Genomic DNA, 21,049 nt, shown 5'->3' with positions numbered 1-21,049 from the left:
ATGAAAAGACTTGGGGTTAGGTGTACCTCAGTTCATATCCAAGTCCCAGCAATTACTAGTGTGCATGCTTAGCCAAGTCCCTTGCTTCCTCAGAACTTCTGAACTTCAAAGGCCTGCAGTGAGGAAGATTCCATCAAATGTGATCCATTTACAAAGAGTGTGGCACAAGGTGTGCACACAGGTGGTGTGTAATAAATAGTAACTACAGTTATTCATGTTTGCTCTTAATGCACACATGAATGCAGACTGTAAATGCCTTGGCTAACCATGTCTTGATTGACTTTTATATTCCCCACCTCAACTTAGCCTAGCAGGATGCCCTATACATAGTGGGTTCTCGGTATTTATGTGGCAGGTACGAATGTCAGTCTAAACAATCAAGGGTGCAAGAAATATAACTGCTTCCTAGAAACCTAACTTCTGACTCTGAGTTGCTATTTTGCCTTGCTGGTGGGGAAAAAAGTGTAACTTTAGTGCTTCTTGGGTTTCATCATGGCCCCTTGCTTCTTCAGGATGTGACGTAATTCCAGGGTGGTGCTCAGATTGCACAGTACATAGTCATTCAGGATAGTGTGTGCATGCGCATGGTGGGTATCCCATCTGATGTTTGGTCAGTTGTTGCCATATTGTTCCTGTCCTTATAGGCCATTGTGGTTTAGTGATTCTTAGCTGCCTCATGCCAGACTTAGGGTTGAGAATCTTGGCTGAGGATGCATGTGATATAGATGCATCCACACCCACTCCTCTCAGCATTATGTCTGGGAAACGGGGTACAGATCCCCTCTCTCTCAGTACCCTCTTCTCCCTTCTGCCTTCATCTCTGGGGACTCTCTGTCCTCTCTGGCAGAAGGGAAAACCAGTTCTTTCTTGTTTCTCTGGGCAATATAATCCGTCAGTTCCCCTGGGAATCTATGGTCCCAGAATTTACATGTTTGGGAAAACAAAGACCAGGAAGCTACTTTGCCATAAACCTCTCCTAGGCAAGGAAGCCTGGAGCCTGCTATATGCTTGAATGTTGGGAAGGAAAGGGAAAAATAGAGGAAGAAAAATCATTAGTTCATAGCTCAAAATATTGTTCTTGATGCATGTATTTCTTGAATGAATGACCGAATATGTGTATATGCATGGCATATTGTCACACTTCTGTGAAAACTCTTTAACAGTTGATTTTCTCCACATGCAAAAGAATGAAATTGGACCCCTACCTCACACCATATACAAAAATCAACTCAAAATGGATCATAGACCCAAAAGTAAGAACTAAAACTATAAAACTCTTAGAAGAAGACATAGGAGTAGATCTTCATGACTTTACATTAGGCAATGGTTTCTTAGATATGACACCAGAAGGACAAGTAACAAAAGAAAAACATAAACTGGATTTTATTAAAATGTCAAGTTTGTGCTTCAAAGACCTCCTTCAAGAAAGTGAAAAGACAGTCTACAGAATGGGAGGAAATATTTTCAGATTGTATATCTGATGAGGGATTGTATCCAGGATATATAAAGAACTCACAACTCAATAATAAAAAGACAAATAACCCAGTTTAAAAATGGGCAAAGGTTTGAATAGGCATTCCTCCCAAAAGATATACAAATAGCCAATAAACTCAAGGAAAGATGCTTAACATCATTAGGAAAATGCAAATGAAAACCATAGTGAGGTACTACTTCACACCTACTAGTTATCAAAAAGACAGACAATAAATGATGTGGAGAACTGGAGCCCTCATACAATGCTGGTGGGAATGTAAAATGATGCAGCCGCTGTGGAAAATAGTTTGGCAGTTCCTCAAAAAGTCAAACGTAGAGTTATCTTATGACCCAGCAATTTCACTCCTAGATATATATTCAAGAGAAATGAAAACATGTCCACACAAAAATTTGCACACAAATGTTCATAGCAGCATTTTTCACACTAGCCAAAAGGAAGAAATAATCCACATGTCCATCAATGAATGAAGGGATAAACAAAATGTGATATAGCTATACAATGGGATATTATTCACTCATAAAAAGGAATGAAGTACTGATACATGCTACAACGTGGATGAACCTTGAAAACAATGTGCTAAGTGAAAGAACTCAAAAACAAAAGATCATATATTGTACGATTCCATTTATATGAAATGCCCAGAATAAGCAAATCCATGGAGACAGAGTAGATTAGTAGTTGGGGGCAGGGGAGTAGAAAGAATTGAAGAGTGACTGCTAATGAGTACTCGGTTTGTTTTGGGGGTGATGAAAATGTTCTAAAATTAGGTAGTTGTAATAATTGCACAACTCCATGAATGTCCTAAGAAACTACAGAATTGTAAAAACAAAAAACCATTTCATATTAAATTCAGGTTACCTGTGTGACCTTTGGAAGTATCCTTATTAAAAGATGGATAGGGGCCTGGAAAGTGACATAGACTTCCTGTTTGTGCTTTCTGAGTGAATGTAGGCCTTTAAGGTGTGAATTCTTGTGCCCTTCCCTGGGGCTGGCCACAGAAATAAGTCATGTCTTACCATACGGTCATGTGTTGCCCCTTTGGTCTGCTTCGGCATTTACATGCTTTGATGCTGAAGTGAACTTGGGGGGGGATTAAGAAATTCTTATTCAGTCAGTAGCTTTCTATTGAAGTTGTCTATCCATTAGAAAAGCTATCATTTTTTTGGATTCAATAGTGCACTAAGGTGTTTTGCATACATTATCTAATTTACTCCTACAAAACCTTGTACCCCCATTTTACAGATGAGGAACCTTGAGTCATAGTAATTAGAGCAGTTAATTACATAGTCTATGGTCACACAGCGCAAAGTGGCAAAGCAAGGTTAAAATTTATTGTGTCTGGCCTGAAAGCCTGAATTCTTAATAAATATACACAGAACTGTGTCAACTAATACATAATTGAGGGAAAACCTATCCATATCTTATAAATATTAAACTGGGGGTTGTATCACCTGGTACAGAATTGAGAAAAAACATAATGCTGTAGGCAGTATTTTATTTATTTATTTTTGGTGTGTGTGTGTGCTGAAGATCAGCCCTGAGCTAACATCTGCCAATCGTCCTGTTTTTGCCGAGGAAGACTGGCCCTGGGCTAACATCCATGCCCATCTTCCTCCACTTTATATGGGATGACACAAGGCAGTGTGTAGGTTCACGCCAGGGATCTGAACCTGCGAACCCCGGGCCGCTGCAGCGGAGGGCACACTTAACTGCTTGTGCCACTGGGCCAGCCCCTGTAGGCAGTATTTTAATCACCTGAAAATGAACATTTCCGATATTGAAAAGAAACAGGAATCTACACTAACATGTTATCACCATTTATAATTCTCACTTTTGATATTTCTGTAATAATTTTTTTCAAAGACTTGTAGCCATGGCTCCAAGTGAGAAAAAAGCCTTCTGTTATGTGGCGCCTCTCATTTCCGTTATATTTAATAGCTGTTTAAACTCCCTCTAGTGGTTAAGTCATGTTGTGATCCTAAGTCTTGCTTTTTAAAGATTGAATGTATCCCCCAGGACAAGGGTGCTTCCGTGAATGCAGAAGATTATAGGATCAAACCTGTTCCTTCAGTGTTCTCTTCCTGTGTGTGGAATAATGGCATGAATATTATATATCAAAGCTGCTACTGCTGTAATCCTCTCCTCCACCTCCCTCCTCTCATAGTTACTGAAAAGTCATGTAGTGCCTTGATTATTGTTACTTTCTGTTCTAGAGAATTACAGAGACTATAGATTTTGGGGGGCACATACTGTAAGCTATGGAACTGAGACCCACGAGACACATCTTTATGGATGTACCTTCTGTTTCTTGATTTTCTATTTTACCTGTTATCCAATGACTTTCTTGTAATGAAAAATGACAGTTCACCTCCTTAAAATACCTACCCTCTATATACCTACACTTCCCACACACATAAATGCTTCCTCTCCCCCCAACACCTAGCTGTGCATTGGGTTTTGATTTAGATAAGGTAGAAACTTTCATTAGCCAGAATTATTACTGTTGTTGGGGAGAACATCTGCAAAAATAACATGGAGTCTTACTTTAGAGACAAGGCAGACAGATTTTTATGGTGAAACAAGTCACATAAAAGGTATGACTTTGGCATATTTCTCCTTAGACTTCCATATGACCTTGAGGAGGTTTGATTTCAGTGTCACAGACATTTTGGTTAAACAGCTACGTTTCTCAGAAACCCCCCTGCTGCCACCCTTCCACCACTTTCTAACAGGCATAGAGTAGTTTAATGAGTATAAGTTAGAGTCTGCTTGCATCCATGAGATGTGGGATTGTAAAATTTCACACTGTAGTGTGGTTCACAGCTGAGTCATATATTATAACTACATTTTGTAAATTGTACAACTTTTGGTTTTCCATAGAGCTAATGATTGTCTTTTTTCCCCCCTTAATGTGATATGTGCCTATAAGTTACTTGACCTCAGACTTTTTGACAGAACCATACAGTTGCACTCAGTACAGCCAAATTCATCATCTAATCTATTGGTTATATTTTTGTCCTTGGAGACACCTATCCTGGAAATTTCATTCTCTTACTTCAATCTCATCTGCACAGCTATTGCCCTGTCACTTCCCTTCAACATCATGCTGGTTTCTTCACTCCCTTCCTATGTCAGATCTCGTTTCCTGGACCCCACATTTTTTCTCTTTCTTGTTTTATTCTTTCATTTCATTTTTAGGGGTTGTGCATACATCAGTGGCTTCCTTAAAAAGGTGCTTTGGAGTAAATGTTTTAAGATTTTACATATCTGAAAATGCCCTTATTTTACCTTCATACTTATACTTAATTGATAGTTTAGCTGGGAATAGAATTTCTACTAGGTCTGAAATAATGACTAATGATGTTGAGCATCTTTTCGTATGCTTATTTGTCATACTTTCTTTGTCAATGAATTTGTCCATATTTTTTCATTAGGTCATTTTTTTTATTGACTTTTGAGAGTTTTTTGTATATTCTATAAACCAGATCTTTTTCAGACATACGGTTTGCAAATATTTTCTCCTGGTCTGTGGCTTGTCTTTTTATTCTTTCAATAGCATCTTTTGAATAGCAGAATGTTTTAACTTTGCAGTCCAGCTTATCACTTTGGATTATTTTATGAATCATGGTGTCATATGTAAGAAATCCTTGCTTAAACTACCATCACGAAGATTTTCTCTTGTGGTTTCTTCAAGATGTTTTATTGTTTTAGGCTTTACATTTAATTCTATGTTCCATATTGAGTTAATTCTTATGAATGGTGAGGTGTGGATTGAAGTCCTTTTTTTATTTTTGCATATTGACCTTGTATCTTGAAATTTTGCTAAACTCACTTGTTAGTTCTAGTAGCTTTTTTGGGTAAATTCTGTCAGATTTTCTATATAAATGATTGTGTTGTCTGTAAATAAAGACAGTTTTACTTCTTTTCCAATCTAGACGCTTTTTGTGTCTTTTTCTTGCCTTGTTGCACTAGCTAGAACCTCTAGTACAGTGTTAAATAGAAGTGATGAGAGCAGACCTCACTGGTCTCTTCCCCCGTATTAAAGGGAAGGCATTCAGTTTTTCACCATTAAGTGTGACATTAGCTGTAGGTTTTTGTAGATGCTTGTAGATGAAGTTCCTTTCTATCCCTACTTTTATGAGGGTGGTTTTTTTTGTTTGTTTGTTTTTATCAAGAATGAATGTTGGATTTTGGCAAATCCAAAATGTCTTTTTTCTGAACCTACTGAGATGATCACATGGATTTACTTTTTTAATTTGTTAAATGATGAATTATAGTGACTGACTTTCAAATGTTAAGCCAACCTTGCATTCCTGAGATAAACCGCACTTGGTCATGATGTACTGTCCTTTTTATATATTCTTGTATTGTACTTGCTAAAATTTTGTTTCAAATTTTTATGTTTATATTCATGAAGGTTATTGGTTTCTAGTTTGTTTGTTTTTTTTTCCTTGTGCTGGTTTTTGTTTCTAGGTGAGGCTGGCCTAATGGAATGAGTTGGGAAGTATTCTCTCCTTTTCAATTTTTTTTTTTTTTTGACAAGTTTATGTAGAACTGATATTATTTTTCCCTTAAATGTTTGGTAGAATTTACCAGTAAAGCCATTTGAGCCTGTAGTTTTCTTCAACTAACATATTTAATTTCTTTTATAGTTATATGGCTATTCAGGTTATCTATTTCTTCTTCAGTAAACTTTGGTAGTTTGTGTCTTTTAAAGAATTTATCTGTCTCCTCTGTGTTATTAATTCATTGTCACAAAGTTGCTAACTTTCTTTTGTTATTTTATACATCTCTATAGAATCTGTATTGACATCACCTATCTCATTCTTGATTTTGGTAATTTGTATCTTCTCAATTTTTTCCTGAATAGTCTGGCTAAAGGTTTATCAATTTTTTTGATCTCAAAGAACCATATTTTGATGTCATTGGTTTTCTCTCTTTCTGTCTGTTTTCTTCTTTATTGGTTTCTGCTCTGGTCTTTATTATTTCCTTTCTTCTACTTAATTTCAGTCTAATTTGTGCTTCATTTCTAGTTTATTAACATGGAAGCTGAGTTCATTGATTTGAGACCATTATTCAAGGATTTGTATTATAAATTTTCCCCTAACTACTGATATATGTGTTTTCATATTCATTCATTCATTTCAAAATAATTTCCCTTTTGATTTCTTTTTTGAACCCAGGGTTATATAGAAATGCGTTTGTTAGTTTATTAATATTTCAGGTTTCCCAGAGATCTTGCTGGTATTTCTAATTTAATTCTAATGTAATTATTATTTAATTCCATTGTATCAGAGAACAGACTTGTATGACTTCTTTCTTTTTTTTTTTTTAAGATTTTATTTATTTATTTTTTTCCCCCAAAGCCCCAGTAGATAGTTGTATGTCATAGCTGCACATCCTTCTAGTTGCTGTATGTGGGACGCGGCCTCAGCATGGCCAGAAAAGCGGTGCGTCGGTGCGTGCCTGGGATCCGAACCCAGGCCGCCAGCAGCGGAGCGCGCGCACTCAACCGCTAAGCCACAGGGCCGGCCCTGTATGACTTATTTCTATTAAATTTATTGAGACTTGTCTTATGGCCCAGAATATGGTCTATCTTGCTGGGAGTTCAGTGTGCACTTGAAAAGAATGTGTATTATTCGGTTGTTGAATAGAATGTTTTACAAATGTCAATCAGCTCAAGCTGATTGATAGTGTTGTTAAAATATTTTATATTTTTACTGATTTTGTATCTAATTGTTTTATCAATTATTGAGAGAGAAGTGTTGAAATCTCTGGCTATAATACCAGATTTGAATATTTCTCTTTGCACTTTTAACAGTTTTTGCTTCATGTATTTTGGAGGTATGTTATTGGAGCAAAAATGTTTAGAATTGTTATGTCTTCCTGGTGAATTGATTCCTTTATGTTATTAATTGACTTTCTTCATTCCTGGTAATATTCTTTGCTCTGAAATTTACTTAGTGGGATATTAATGTAGTCACTCGAGCCCTCTTTTGATGTGAAGTAGCACAGTATATATTTTTCTACTTTTTTTATTTTAAAAATTATTTTATGGTAGGATATGCTCATAAAATCAAGCTAAGGATCAGTGTAACTTCTAATTTTGCTTACAACCTAAGCCTGGGATTTCATGGTGTGTGTATGAATATGTGTTTGTGCATAAACACAAGTGTGTGGTTTTCAATAAATTCTCACGTTCTTTTGTTCTCTTAACAGTTTTTCTCATATATTCCTGGTGCACAGTAGGTGCTCAGTGAATATTTGTTAAATAAAAGTTTTTGTATACTACCTGCAGAGAGAAAAATAGACATTTTATCCTTTTACTTTTAACCTATTTCTGTCTTTATATTTAAAGTGTATTTCTTGGTAGGCGCCATTATTGTTGGGTCTTGCTATTTTATCCAGTCTGACAATCCCTAACTTTCGATTAGGATATTTAGACTGTATACATTTAATGTGAGTATGAATATGATAAGATTTAAATCTATCACCATGCTATTCGTTTTTTTTACTTGTCCCACCTGCTCTTTGTCCCCTTTCCCTATTTTTATGTCATCTTTTGAATTAATTAAATGTTTCTTATGATTTCTTTTTATCTCCTTTATTGGATTATTAGCTATAATTCTTTGCTGTGTTAGTTTAATGCTTTATTTAGGGTTTATAGCATAATCTTTAATTTATCAGTCTACCTTCAAGTGATATTAAGCCTCTTTACATATAGTATAAAAACTTATAATAGCTTACTTTCATTTTTCCCTCCCAACCTTTGTGCTGTTGTTGTCACATATTTTATTTATGTTATAAACCCTATACTACATTGTTATTATTTCTGTTTAAACAGTTCATTGTCTTTTAAAGAGATTTAAATATAAGAAAAATTCTCATGTATTTACCCGCGTGATTACTATTTCCAGTACTCTGCATTCCTTTCTGTGGATCTGAATTCCCTTCTGCTATCTTTTTCTGTCTTCTTGAAGGACTTTATGTAACATTCTTTGTAGCTTGGGTCTACTGGTGATGGATACTTTCAGCTTTTGCATGTCAGAGCATCTTTATTTCTCATTTTTTATGTTTTATTGATTTTCACTATTGTTTTTCTGTTTTCAATTTCATTGATTTCTGCTCTTATCTTTATTTTTCCCCCTTTTTCTTGCTTTGGGTTTACTTTGCTCTTCTCTTTCTAGTTTATTAATGTAGGAATTTAGATTATTGATTTAAGACCTTTCTTCTTTTCTAATGTAAGCATTTAGTGCTATAAATTTCCCTCTCAGCAGTACATTAGCTGCATCTAACATATTTTAGTATGTTGTATTTTCATTTTCATTCAGTTCTATGTATTGAAATTTTCTTTGAGACTTCTCTTTAGCTTATGGATTATTTATATGTGTACTGTTTAATTTTCAAGTGTTTGGAAATTTTCCTGTTGTCTTTCTGTTATTGGTTTGTTTTCAATTTGTTTAGGTTTGTTTTATGTCCAGGATGTAATCTATATTGGTGAATGTTCCAGGAGCATTTGAAAAAAATGTGTATTGTGTTAAAGTGCTTTATATGTCAGTTAGATACTGTTGGCTGTTTTTGTTGTTCATTTCTTCTATACCCTTGCTGATTTTCTGTCTAGTAGTTCTGTCAGTTGCTGAGAGTAGGGTGTTGAAGTTCCCAACCATAACTCTGGATTGCCTATCTCCTTTCTACCCTATCAGGATTTGCATTGGTGTATTTTGAGGCTCTGTTGTGTAGTGCACACATATTTGGGTTAAATTATGTCTTCATGGTGGGTTGATCCTTTCATCATTATGTAATGTCTTTTGTCTCTAGTAAACTTTGCTCTTAAGTCTACTTTATCTGATATTAATATAGCTACTCTTACTTTTTTGGATTAATGTTTGCGTAATATATCTTTTTCCATCCTTTTCCTTTCAACCTACCCATGTTATTGTATTTGAAGTAAGTTTTTGGTAGTAGCATATTGTTGGATCATGGGTTTTTTTGGTTCCTGTCATTGTTTTTTGTTTGTTTAATCTGCTCTGCCTGGCGAAGGTAGAAGCCAAAGGTCCCCTCTTGGCCTTGCTGGTTTGGGTGGACGTGGGGTCACAGTTTTTTCCATGGTGTTTGGCTAGAGTAGAGCAGTTATTGTATAAAAGTTTTCTGTCTTTGTAGGCTGCTCCTTTTTTGTCCTTTGGCTAGAGAAAGCAGACTTTTCTTGGGCTTTTTTTTCCTCTGCTCATTGGCATTTCCAGGTTGCCAGCTTCTCCAGCTCCAAGTCTGGGATATATGAGGCAAAAAGAAAACTCAGGGAGTTCACCACCATGTCATTCCTTGGGTCCCAAGCTCCCTGAGCTGGTGTGCCACATTCTTGCTACCTTTCAGAGTCATCTTATGTTTGTTTTATATATAATGTTTAGGTTTTCACTGTACTTAGTGGGAGGAATTGGGAAAAGCATGTCTATTCCATCTTTCTGGAAGCAGAATTCTTCTCCATTGTTTCTGAAAAGATATTTCACTGGATACAGAATTCTAGGTTGACAAGTTTGTTTTTTCTTCCAGTACTTTAAAGAGTTTGCTCCAATATCTTTCCTATGAAAAATCTTCTCTAATCCTTATTTTTTTGTTTCTCTGTTCATAACCTGTCTTTTTTCTGGTATTGAGCAATTTGATCATGCTCTGCCTTGGTGTGATTTTCTTCATGTTTTTTGTGTTTGTAGTTCACTGAAATTCTTGGATATATGAGTTTATATCTCTTAAATGGTCCCTCTCCAAAAGCAGATGACTCAACCAAACTCATGGTGAATGCTAAACTGCCTGTTAATTTGTGGTTGAACTCTGATGTTTACCAGGTCCCATGTTGTTTAATATGCAGTACATATGCATACATATAGTTATTAACGTAGGCATACGTTAATAGGCATACGTATTCTTTGTACACCAGGTACACAAGCACTTTTCCACAGTGTTCTGTTTTGAACATTTTGGGGCAAAATTTGAATACTTCCCCAAGTCCAAGGCCCACCTCATTTTTCAGATGATCTAGAGATGCCTTCAGGAAGGTGAAACTTGTCCTCAAGAGGAGAGTTTGCAAATGTCAGGAGCGCAGGCTTGGAACCAGACCGACTTGGGTTTGAACTCTGTACCCTTTGCTGTGTAAGTGTGGGAATGTTATTTAACCATTTTTGAGCCTCTGGTATATAAAATGGGGATGACAATCATACCTACCTCATAAAGTTGATATGTGGAGTAGATGAGATAAGTAAATATGTACCATAGTTAAACACTCATGAAATGGTAGCTGTTACTGCTGTTGGTATTTTTTTTATTAATAGCCTTTATTTTTTAGAGCAGTTTTAGGTCATAGCAAAATTGAGTGGAAGGTACAGAGATTTCCCTTATACACCCTGTCCCTGCATATGCATACCCTCCCCCACTATCAAAAGCCCACACCAGAGTGGTACATATGTTATAATCGATGAACCTACATTGACGCATCATTATCACCCAAAGTCCATGGTTTATATTAGGGTTCATTCTTGGTGTTATACATTCTGTGGGTTTTGACAAATGTATAATGACATGTACCTGCTATTGTAGTATCATACAGAATAGTTTCATGCCCTAAAAATCGTCTTTGCTCTGTTTATCTCTCCCTACCTCCTGATCTCTGACAACCACTGATCCTTTTACTGTCTCCATAGTTTTGCCTTTTCCAGAGTGTTTTGGGTATAATTTATGTAGCCTTTTCACATTAGCTTCTTTTACTTAGTAATATGCATTTAAGGTTCCTCATGTCTTTTCATGGCTTGATAGCTCATTTCTTTTCATCACTGAATAATATTCTATTGTCTGGATATAGCACAGTTTATCCATTCACCTACTGAAGGGCATCTTGGTTGCTTCCCAGTTTTGGCAATTATGAATAAAGCTGCCATAAACATTTGTGTGGAGGTTTTTGTGTGAACATGTCTTCAGTTTCTTTGGGAAAACACCAAGGGGCACGACTGCTGGATCCTGTGGTAAGAGTGTGTTTAGTTTTGTAACAAACTGCCAAACTGTCTTCCTAAAGTGGCTGTCATTTTGCATTCCCACCAGCAATGTATGAGAGTTCCCGTTGCTACACATCCTCGCCAGCATTTGGTGTTGTCAGTGTTTTGGATTTTGGCCATTCTAATAGGTGTGTAGTGGTATCTCATTGTTTTAATTTGCATTTCCCTGATGACATATGATGTAGAGCATCTTTTCATATGTTTATTTGCCATCTCTGTGTTTTCTTTGGTGAGGTGTCTGTTCAGGTCTTTTGCCCATTTTGAAATCAGGTTGTTCTTTTTCTTAGTGTTGAGTTTTAAGAGCTCTTTGTATATTTTGGAGCCATTGGCATTTTCATTTGAATTATTATTATCTTAATTGCTTGAGCAAGGGCTTTGTTGAGACCTCAGCATTCTAGGCTGCAAAACATGAAAAATCATTTTTCTGTTCTTTTGGAGGGAGGTGGAGAAATTATCTTCACCCGAAAAAACAAAAAAAAGGATGTTCCTCTAGGATTACCTGGATCCAAAAAGAATTTCAGGCTGCCTCTTAGTTACAACTGTGACTTCATGGGCCCTCCATGCTATAAATCCCTCCCCACAAAATTGGCTCATGCCATGTATTTCTTAGCAATTGCCTTATTAAGTAGTGAGAAAAGCCTGTTCAACACAGCATTGCATTTCTTCTGTGTCTTCCTTAGAAGTCTGTGAATTAACAAGAGACTCTGCTATAATCAGCAGTGATGACAATACACCTGTTAGCAAGTCACCCCAACTTCCAGAGAACTCTTTTGGCCTAGATCATTCTGTAAAAAATAGTCACTAATGCTATAGAAGAAAAATATGTCCCATTGTAGGTGAAGGAGGTATTACATTATCTGATTTACATTCTTGCACCCCTTCACTATGCGTCAATAGATTTATATTGTGGGATTCATTTTCATTTTATGTCTCTTTATTTACGCACCAATTCTTTTGCAAGTAATTTTAATTTTCACTTTTATGAGAGTGAGGCTCTGTGTCTGTGTATGCCTATAAAAAATCCCTATATAAAATGATTGTTTTTAATGCAAATTTGAAAGAAATATAATGGATTTCAGCTACAACAATTTCTCCCTATTTAGAAGAGATGAACACCTAGTTAGATGAAGAACATCATTCCTCGTATAATTTGAATACATCCTGTTTCCATGACAACTTGTACTTACCAGCTTGCCTGGTAAAAGAAGTGTTTGAATTCTTTCTTTGATAAAAGATTTGACCAACCACTGGGGTTCCAGTTTTTTAAATTCCAATAATTTAATTCCAGTTTCAGGCTATTTTTCTTTTTAACTTGGGCTGCTTTTGAGGGAAAGAAACCTAAAGCCCATTTTGGGGGTAACTTCACCTTCAAAATAAAAGGAGAGGATTCACAGGCCAAATGCTAATGAGCATAGGAAATGAAGATATTTTTGCAGGTCGTGATTATTTTCTGATATCTTCCAGTTAAATTGAATCAACAGAGATGATGCAACAACTTATTAAGATGCTATTTGATTTGACAAAGAATGATTCAGTTATTCATTTCCATCTGGACATTATAATCATTAGGCTTGTTTCCTCACTGCTAATTTATATCTTGCCTTTATGGGTGGTTTGTGCCCTCGTACTGCTGAATTTCAATTCTTCCAAGGAGTATGGTTTTATTAATGATTTTCCCTCAGAATGAAAGATAGGAAATTATTTGCATCATTAACTATGCTTTTGCAAAATATGAAAAAGATGTTACCATATGTTACTGACAAGATTATGTTACATGTAACAGAAAATATTTTAGTCCCTAAGACAAGAAAACATGACCCTTGGGCATTTTAGGAATGATAGAGAATTCACTCCAAGTTAGGATAATTCGGAGTTTAATTCTAAGAGATCTGGAAGATTTGGGAAAGACAAAAATGATTCTTAGCTATCTCCAAGATCATTGTTAATGACAGTAAAAATTTGAGACACAAACACACGTGCAAAGTGATCTATGGGGTATCATGTTTATCATAACCCCCAATAGAGACCACATTTTGTAATGAACCTAGTATGATCAATATGTGCATATTTTTTACTTTTCAGAAAAAGACACCATCTTACCATAAAAACTAAGAAACTTTTCAAGAAATACCATGCCATGCAACTTAACATCATGTGCTTATTATGTAACAAATGACAATCAACAGGAAAGGAGTAACAAGTTGACAGTATCTTTCTGTATAGGAAGTATGCAATTTCTGCTGCTGGTAAAAGGAAAAAGATTAAGTAACTGCAGAGGTTTCATTGGCCTAAAGCGCTGTTTGAAAGCACTTCATGATTCCTAATGTAGCACTTGGCACAGTATTTATAGTTCTGAAAATTTTATGCAATTACAATATTTTTGGAAAACAAATAATGTGGCTTCATTTCAGAAATTGCTTTATTTTTCCTTTTCTAATTGCCCATCAATTGACAATAGCTTCTCAAATTTTAGAGTACGCAGCTCTTAAGAAGTAAATGACTTATAAAATATTTCAATATACATTTCAATGAATGTTTTAATCATAGAAGGATTCATTATCCAGATATTTATTGAGTATCCACTACATAAGCAATCCTTATAATATTCTGTGAGAACTACAGAAGTGAGGTCCCCACTCTCAAGCAGCTTAGGCTAATAGGGGAAATAAGGTACAGGTGGTCATTTTGTAACAGGGCACATCACCTCCTAATATTTTGCTAAGTTTATATTTTGTATGTAAGTATATATTTCTTATGCCATAATATGATGTGATTATTTAAGCTTAAAAATAAAGCTTTGGAAAGCATAATGCCCTTCCTCAGAGTACTTGCTTGCCAAATGTTCCCCTAAATGATGTCTGAGCCTTAACTGAAAGCTCAAAACAAAACCTTATCCCTAAAGCAGCTAGCTTCTTAGCTGTAAAGAAGTGACTGGCTTGCTGCTGACTTACCTTCTTTAGCAAGCAATTGTCAGCTTGCAGTGGGGATTGGAGGCCTCCACTGTGGATGCAGAAAACCAAGTGGAAAAGGCAGTGCTCGGGGGACATGCTCCTAGCATGACCAACCGTTCCTGTTTGCCAGGACTGAGCAGGGGTTTTCCGGGACTTCCAGTACTCAAATCCCAGTAGTCTCACACAAACTGGGACAGTTGGTTGCTCTACACACTCCTCTAAATCTCCAAAGAGTGCAAAGGAGAACACCCGTGTTCAAACAGCATAGAAGCTGTGGGGTTATCCCCAGCAGGAATCGTAGTAAGGAAACAACAGCCGACTCTTGTGTGGCACTTTATGGCTTACACGGGGCCTCCCCTCCACACAGCACTGTGACGCGGGTATTAGTAGTGCACTCATTTTTCAATTGAGAAGAAAGAAGAATCAAAGAGGTTGATCGATTTGTCCCAAATCACACAGCAGTTAAGCGTCGGCTCAAACACACATTTTTGGGTTTTTCTCTGATCACATTGCCTCTCTACTATCTATCTTTTCCTCTCCTTTAAAAACTGCCAAAAACCAAGTTGAAGCCTGCTGGCCTTCCTCTTTATGTCCAGTTTCTGATCTCAGCGATCCTCACATCTCTGGTTGATTGATTGGCCTGGGGGAGCATTAATAACTACTCTTTGATAAGGAGCCAATGATTTGCAGAGTATATTTATTGCAGGGTTGCATATAATGGAGACAAACCTTGGTAATCTAAATGCCCAACAGTAGGAGTTGGTTATATGAATCATTGGCCCTCCTCTCAGTAAAATCCTATGCAGCCACAGCAAAGGTCCCTTAATCTGAATCATTAGACTGGCCACAGAACCAATGTTTCCGAAATCACTGGGACTTTTTTCTGAACCAAGGAAAAGCATGGTTAGTTTCCAGTGTTCCCTTTGCCAGGGCAGCAGGGTTCCTGAGGAAAGTAGTTTGGGCACCTGCTCAGCCATGGCTGTGGAACTCTGGATCTCCTGCCCCTTTCAGGAGTGTGTTTGGTGACTGATCTCCTGTGATGGAACTTGCCCTGGCCCTTAAAGGATGGTTAGAGAATTTGGATGGCCAGAGAAGAAAAGAAAGGTCTCAGGCCAAAGTGTGGAGATGTGAGTGCACGCAGTGTGTTATACTGAGTGGGGAGTAGATGGATCATGGACTCAGTAGAGTTGAATCTCCCGTGTTCTGTACTAGGAACTGAGGAGGCAGTGATGGAGGAGAAGGGTGCAGGCCAGTCCCCAGGAGCTCAGGTCACGGCCGAGCTGAAGACGCACCAAGGGGAAGAGTGTGTGTCCAAATATATATATTTCCAAATACATATATTTAACATATATTTATATATTTCCAAGTATATGTAAATATATATATAACCAAATGCATTAGGAAATATACTTGCAAATGCATCTGGAGATGTGGGGTGGGTGGGGAGGATTTCAAATGCTAGACTGGAGATTTCGGAACTCAGCCTGTGAGAGACAGTCAGCCATTTAGTGCTTTTGAGCAAAGAAGTAACAGGGAAAAAGTGCTTTTTAGGAAAATTAATATGCCATCCACAGAAAGGATAAACTGGGAGAAGAGAAAGACTAGAAATTGGGAGACAAATTCACAGACTGTTTTTTCAATCAATAGCTATTGAACACCCAGTTCATTTCTTTAACAAATCTTGGTGGTATGCCATCCATGAGGCCAGCCCTGTGCTGGGCACCAGGGGCACAGAGGTGAACAAGAGGGCGCAGCCCTCTTGGACCAGATGTCCTGGTGTGGAAGACGGGCAGTGAATCAGTGCAGCTTTGACACGTGCTGTGAAGGAAATAATTAGGTAGGAGAGAGGACCTGCTCTAGAGCTGGAGGGTGGGGAAGGTCTTGCCCAGGAGGCCTGAGCAGGAGAAGGGGCCAGCCCTGCAGAGCAGAGGCATTGGAGGCTCCGGAGAGGGAACAGCGTGTTCAGGTGCCTCTTGGCCACAGAGAAGCTTTGAGGAAGGGGAGAGTGCAGCCATGCTGTTAGAAAGGCAGGAAAGATCCGGAAGATGCCGAGCCCTGTTGGCCCCCGGAAAGAGTTTGGGCTTTATCCTGAGAGCAGTAGGAAGCCAGTGAAGCACTTCAGGTATGATCAAATTGATGTTTGGGGACAATTGCTCAGGCTGCTGTCTGGCAGTGGGTTGGAGGGGCAAGTGCTAGAAGCAGGGAAACCAGGGAGGAGGGTGTTGTGCTTGGTGGAACTCAGGAGGCAAGGACCGGGAGTGGGTGGTACCACTGGGAATAAAGAAGGGAGATCAATGCGATGGGTGCGGGAAGAGCAAAACAAGGACTCCGCGGCTCATCAGTGGATTTGGATGTGGAGGGTGGGGAAACCGAACCTCGACGTCACATTTTCCAGGCATGGTGACTGGGAGGACCTCAGCCTCCTCATTGCAAATGCTTAACAAGTGCAATTTCCTTTACCCTTTTCCCTTCCACTTGCAACTTGGAACCTAGACCCTCAGGGATCTTTTAGATTCTAGATAAGTAACATTGGTTGAGCTTTACCTATGTGCAGCTTGAAAGGCACGTTAGCCATATTTTCTTATATATGCCTCAAAGCAGCCCCTTTAGGGAGCTCTTGTCATTATCTCCATGCTCCAGAGGAGGAAGCTGGAGCTCAGCAAGGTTAATAACTTCCCGAGGTCACACAGCTTACCCATGGCAGGCTCTTGGTTAAAGCAGATTCAGTCTCATTACAGGAAGCACTCTTAAGCCATGCTACAGTCTCTTCAACGCCGTCAGTGTCCCAGAGGCCGTTCAAGTTTCCCCGACCCCTCCAAGCCATCGCCCTAGGACTGACCGACTGCAACACTTGCCTCTGCTGGAAGTGTCGGTCAGGACCTGTACCCCAGGCCTGTGCCTTCCTGCGCTACTAGGGACACTGAGGTCTGCCATCTAGTGGTCACTGCCTTCCTTTTTCTTCTGAGCTTTTAAAAGAAAGGAAAACAGAGTTCCCACGTACAAGACAGGCCTGCATATTTATAGCATCACACCCTGTAAACAGGAAACTTCTCAGTCTTAGAGAAGGAGCCCAGTAACATAAACATAGCATATTGCCAATGAGCTCCTCCGCCCATTCAAGAAACATTAAACATTATACGTATAATGTTTAATGAATATATATATTCATTCCACTGGAAAGTAAGCTCCCTGAGACAAGGATTTCTTTTTCTGTATTGCTCACTAATGAATCTCAAGAGCCTAGAATAGTGGCATTTGCATAGCAGACATGCAACAAATATTTATTGAATGTAGAATAAATGAATATCTAACATTTACTGCATCTTACTATATACCAAGCACTTGACGTGTACATTTTCTCATTTAATCCTAATGACAACTCGAGAGGTAGGGACTGTTAGGATGCCCATTTCTTGGATGGGGAGACTGAGGCACAGAGGGCTTGCCTGGTTTGGGGAGAGCTGGCTTTTGACTCAGGTTTTCTGACTTTAGAGACCTTGTATTTACCTACCGTGCATAGTGCCTCCTATGTACATCTACTGTAAGCCAGGCCTTGTGTGTGGCATAGCCACCATTTATTTAGACAAGTGGTAGAAGTACCTCCAGGGGACCACCACCCATCACCCTCCCATATTTTGACTCTGTTGAGTGAAATTTCCCTTCCTGCAGTGCTGTGATAGAGGCAATAAATGGAGGGAATTCAGGAAAGGCTGGCTGGCCAACGAGTTCCTGTCACTAGCTAGCTCTGTGGCTCTGTGACCTTGCACAGTGTCCCCGAAGCTCAGTTTCCTCGTTGGTCAAAGGAGGAGACTGAGTTAGGATCCCTTCCAGCTCCAACATTCTGTTCCTGTGACTCCCAGGGAGCCGGATGTGAGTGGAAGAGAGAGGATCACTTGTTACTAGGCAACCGGCACCCGCCTCACCCATGTTGCTGTGGTGATGATGAAAGTTGGGCTGATGGGATTACCAGCTCCTGCTAATTGCTTATGAGAGCTCAAGGTCTCTGTCTCTTTCTTGCTTGCTCGCTCGCTCTTACTTTCTTATTCTTCTAGGAACTGTAGAGAGATCTCTCCTCCATCTGCTGCATCCTGAAGGCAGCCCTAGTGCAATGGAAAGCAATTGGAATTGGAGCCTGGCTGTGCCTCTGAGTAGCTGTGTGACCTTGGGCAGGTTACTCGGCTTCTCTGGGCCTCCATTTCCCCGTTTGGAAAATGAAGGTGTTGGAATAGTGATCCCTGTCTAAGGCTCTTCCCGGCTCTCAAATCCTTTGATGCCTAGGGAGCATGTCAGGGGAACAGACCACACTGTTACTAGGCAACCAGCAGGCACCCTGCCCAAGTTGCCTTGGTGACTGGATGCTGGAGGGGAGGGGTGTAGCTGCTGCAGCTAATTGCTTAATTATTTATGAGTGCCTCAAGTCTTTTTTGTTGTTTTTGTTGATAGGGGCTGTGGGGTCACCTTCTCTTCCTCCCTCCTGCCACCCCAAGTCGTCTGAGTTGCGTGTTACGCAGTGGAAGAGCACATTGGCCTGGATCTCAAGCTACCCACGTTCTAGTCCTGCCTCTGTCATTTCCTAGAGCTGTGGCCTCGGGTAAGTCACCTCACATCTCTGGGCCTCAGTTTCCTCATTTCTAACATGATGTGTTTGCTTAGATAATCTCCAAGTTCCCTTTCTACCCTGAATTTCTAATTCCTGCTGCCCAGTTGCAAAGTGGGGAAGATGAGGGGAATTTTACTAATTTGTTATTTTTTAAGGATGATTCTGAAAAGCAATAACAATAGTTAAGTCTCATTAGACATTTCAAACAGGAAGGGAATGAAAGTTATGCCCATTGTTCTTTCCTTGCCTCTCCCCTTAGCCATGTTGCCTGACTTCTTTTATTAATCTTAAGATCATTTACATTTTATTCTTTTGTATATCACCTACTTCCAAAATAGATTTGAGGGATTCACAGTATAAGATACATATGTGCCCAATTAGGTCATTAAAAATAGGAATAAATTAATATAAAAATAGTGATGGTTCTTCATTGGTTAATATCGATGTTATGATTGAGCTTCACATGTAATTCTGAGCATCCTGGAAGCCAAAGCAAAAAGAGAAGGAGGTGCATAATTGTTACTCAATAAAGAAAAATTGCAAAACTTCCTAGTTCTAAATTCTGAAAGTAATTTATCACGTGATGCATGCTCTCTTTTAGAAACTGCAGGTTAACTTGAAAAATAACACTTTCTTGCTGAGGGTATTGTTAAAAGACATAAGGAAGAAGCTAAACTTGACAGTTTGACTAGTTCTAATCATTAGAAAGCAAAAACTCCCTTTCTACTGTAGACTTTTATAAAGATAAATGTCACTTAGTAAATATAAATTTGCAGAATCAAGCATTATTTATAAATCAATTATATATAAATTCATGTAACCACTTTGCACAGTAATTTAGCAATGTGTCAAATTTTTAAATGCAGAGAAAAAGTCTGGTTCTCCAAACTTATTCTGAAATAAACTTGTGCAGATGAGAAAAGACATTAAATATAAAAATGCTTATGGTAGCATTATTTATAAAAGAAAATGCTGCAAACCACATAAATCTTGAGGGCTAGTGAATTAAGTTATATTACTTCTTTAGAATGGATTCTTTACAGCCCTTAAAATGAAGTAGATCTAAATGTTTTGATATGGAAAAAAGCCTTCATATATATAATGTTAAGTAAGATAAGGAGGTGCAGCAATGGTATAAAATGCTTCTATTTCTGTTATAAAAAATGTAGATAGGTATACAATTTGTATATCTAGATATATGCTTTTATGTGCACACTTGCATTTTTCTGGAAAGAAACTGTTAACAGCGGTTTCCTCTGGGCAGGAAGATTGATAGCATTGGGAGGGAGGGAGACTTACTATTCATCGCCTTGTTTTTACTATGAGGGTCTGTTAGTTTTCCAGTTAGACAGACAGTAGAGCCTGACAGTTAAAAGCCTAGACTCTGGAGTCTGCATACCTGTGTTCAAATCCCGGCTCTATCATTTACTAGCTGTGTGACCTTGGGGTAAATTTAACCTCTCCATTCCTCATCCATAAAAAAGCTAATAATAGTACCTTCCTCATTGGATTGTTGTGAGGACTGAGTTAATAAGTATCAAGTGCTCAGAACAGCCTAAACAATGCCATAAATGCATTTTCCTGAAAAAAATAAAAGGAGAAATTAAACCAAAAAAAAATGCATCTAGTGGCCAGCCCGGTTGAGTAGTGGTTAAGTTCGCGCACTCTGCTTCGGCGGCCTGGGATTCACAGGCCCGGATTCCAGGCACAGACCTATGCACTACTTATCAAGCCATGCTATGGCAGGCGTCCCACATATAAAGTAGAGAAAGATGGGCACACATGTTAGCCCAGGGCCAATCTTCCTCAGCAAAAAGAGGAGGATTGGCAAGAGATGTTAGCTCAGGGCTAATCTTCCTCACCAAAAAAAGAAAAAAAAATGCATCTAACCAAAAGGACCCTCAGTATCTCAAAGTTGGAAGGACTTTATAAATGTTGCTGCTTCCAGTATCACATGTTGTATAGA

The 21,049-nt window shown here is 38.5% G+C and overlaps 1 protein-coding gene across 1 annotated transcript in view; it reads left to right on the top strand.

Moving 5' to 3' along the window:
- The window catches only part of EIF4E3 (eukaryotic translation initiation factor 4E family member 3), a 65,882-nt gene that overhangs the window by 4,182 nt on the left and 40,651 nt on the right, over positions 1-21,049 (top strand). Inside the window, exon 2 of the mRNA XM_058563106.1 lies at positions 18,927-19,074. The gene's annotated coding sequence lies outside the window, so the exon portion shown is untranslated. The remainder of the gene's footprint in view (positions 1-18,926; positions 19,075-21,049) is intronic.

Source organism: Diceros bicornis, chromosome 2 (assembly GCF_020826845.1).
Source record: "Diceros bicornis minor isolate mBicDic1 chromosome 2, mDicBic1.mat.cur, whole genome shotgun sequence".
NCBI classification, from domain to species: Eukaryota; Metazoa; Chordata; class Mammalia; order Perissodactyla; family Rhinocerotidae; genus Diceros; species Diceros bicornis.
This window is presented reverse-complemented; position numbering and strand designations above follow the sequence as displayed.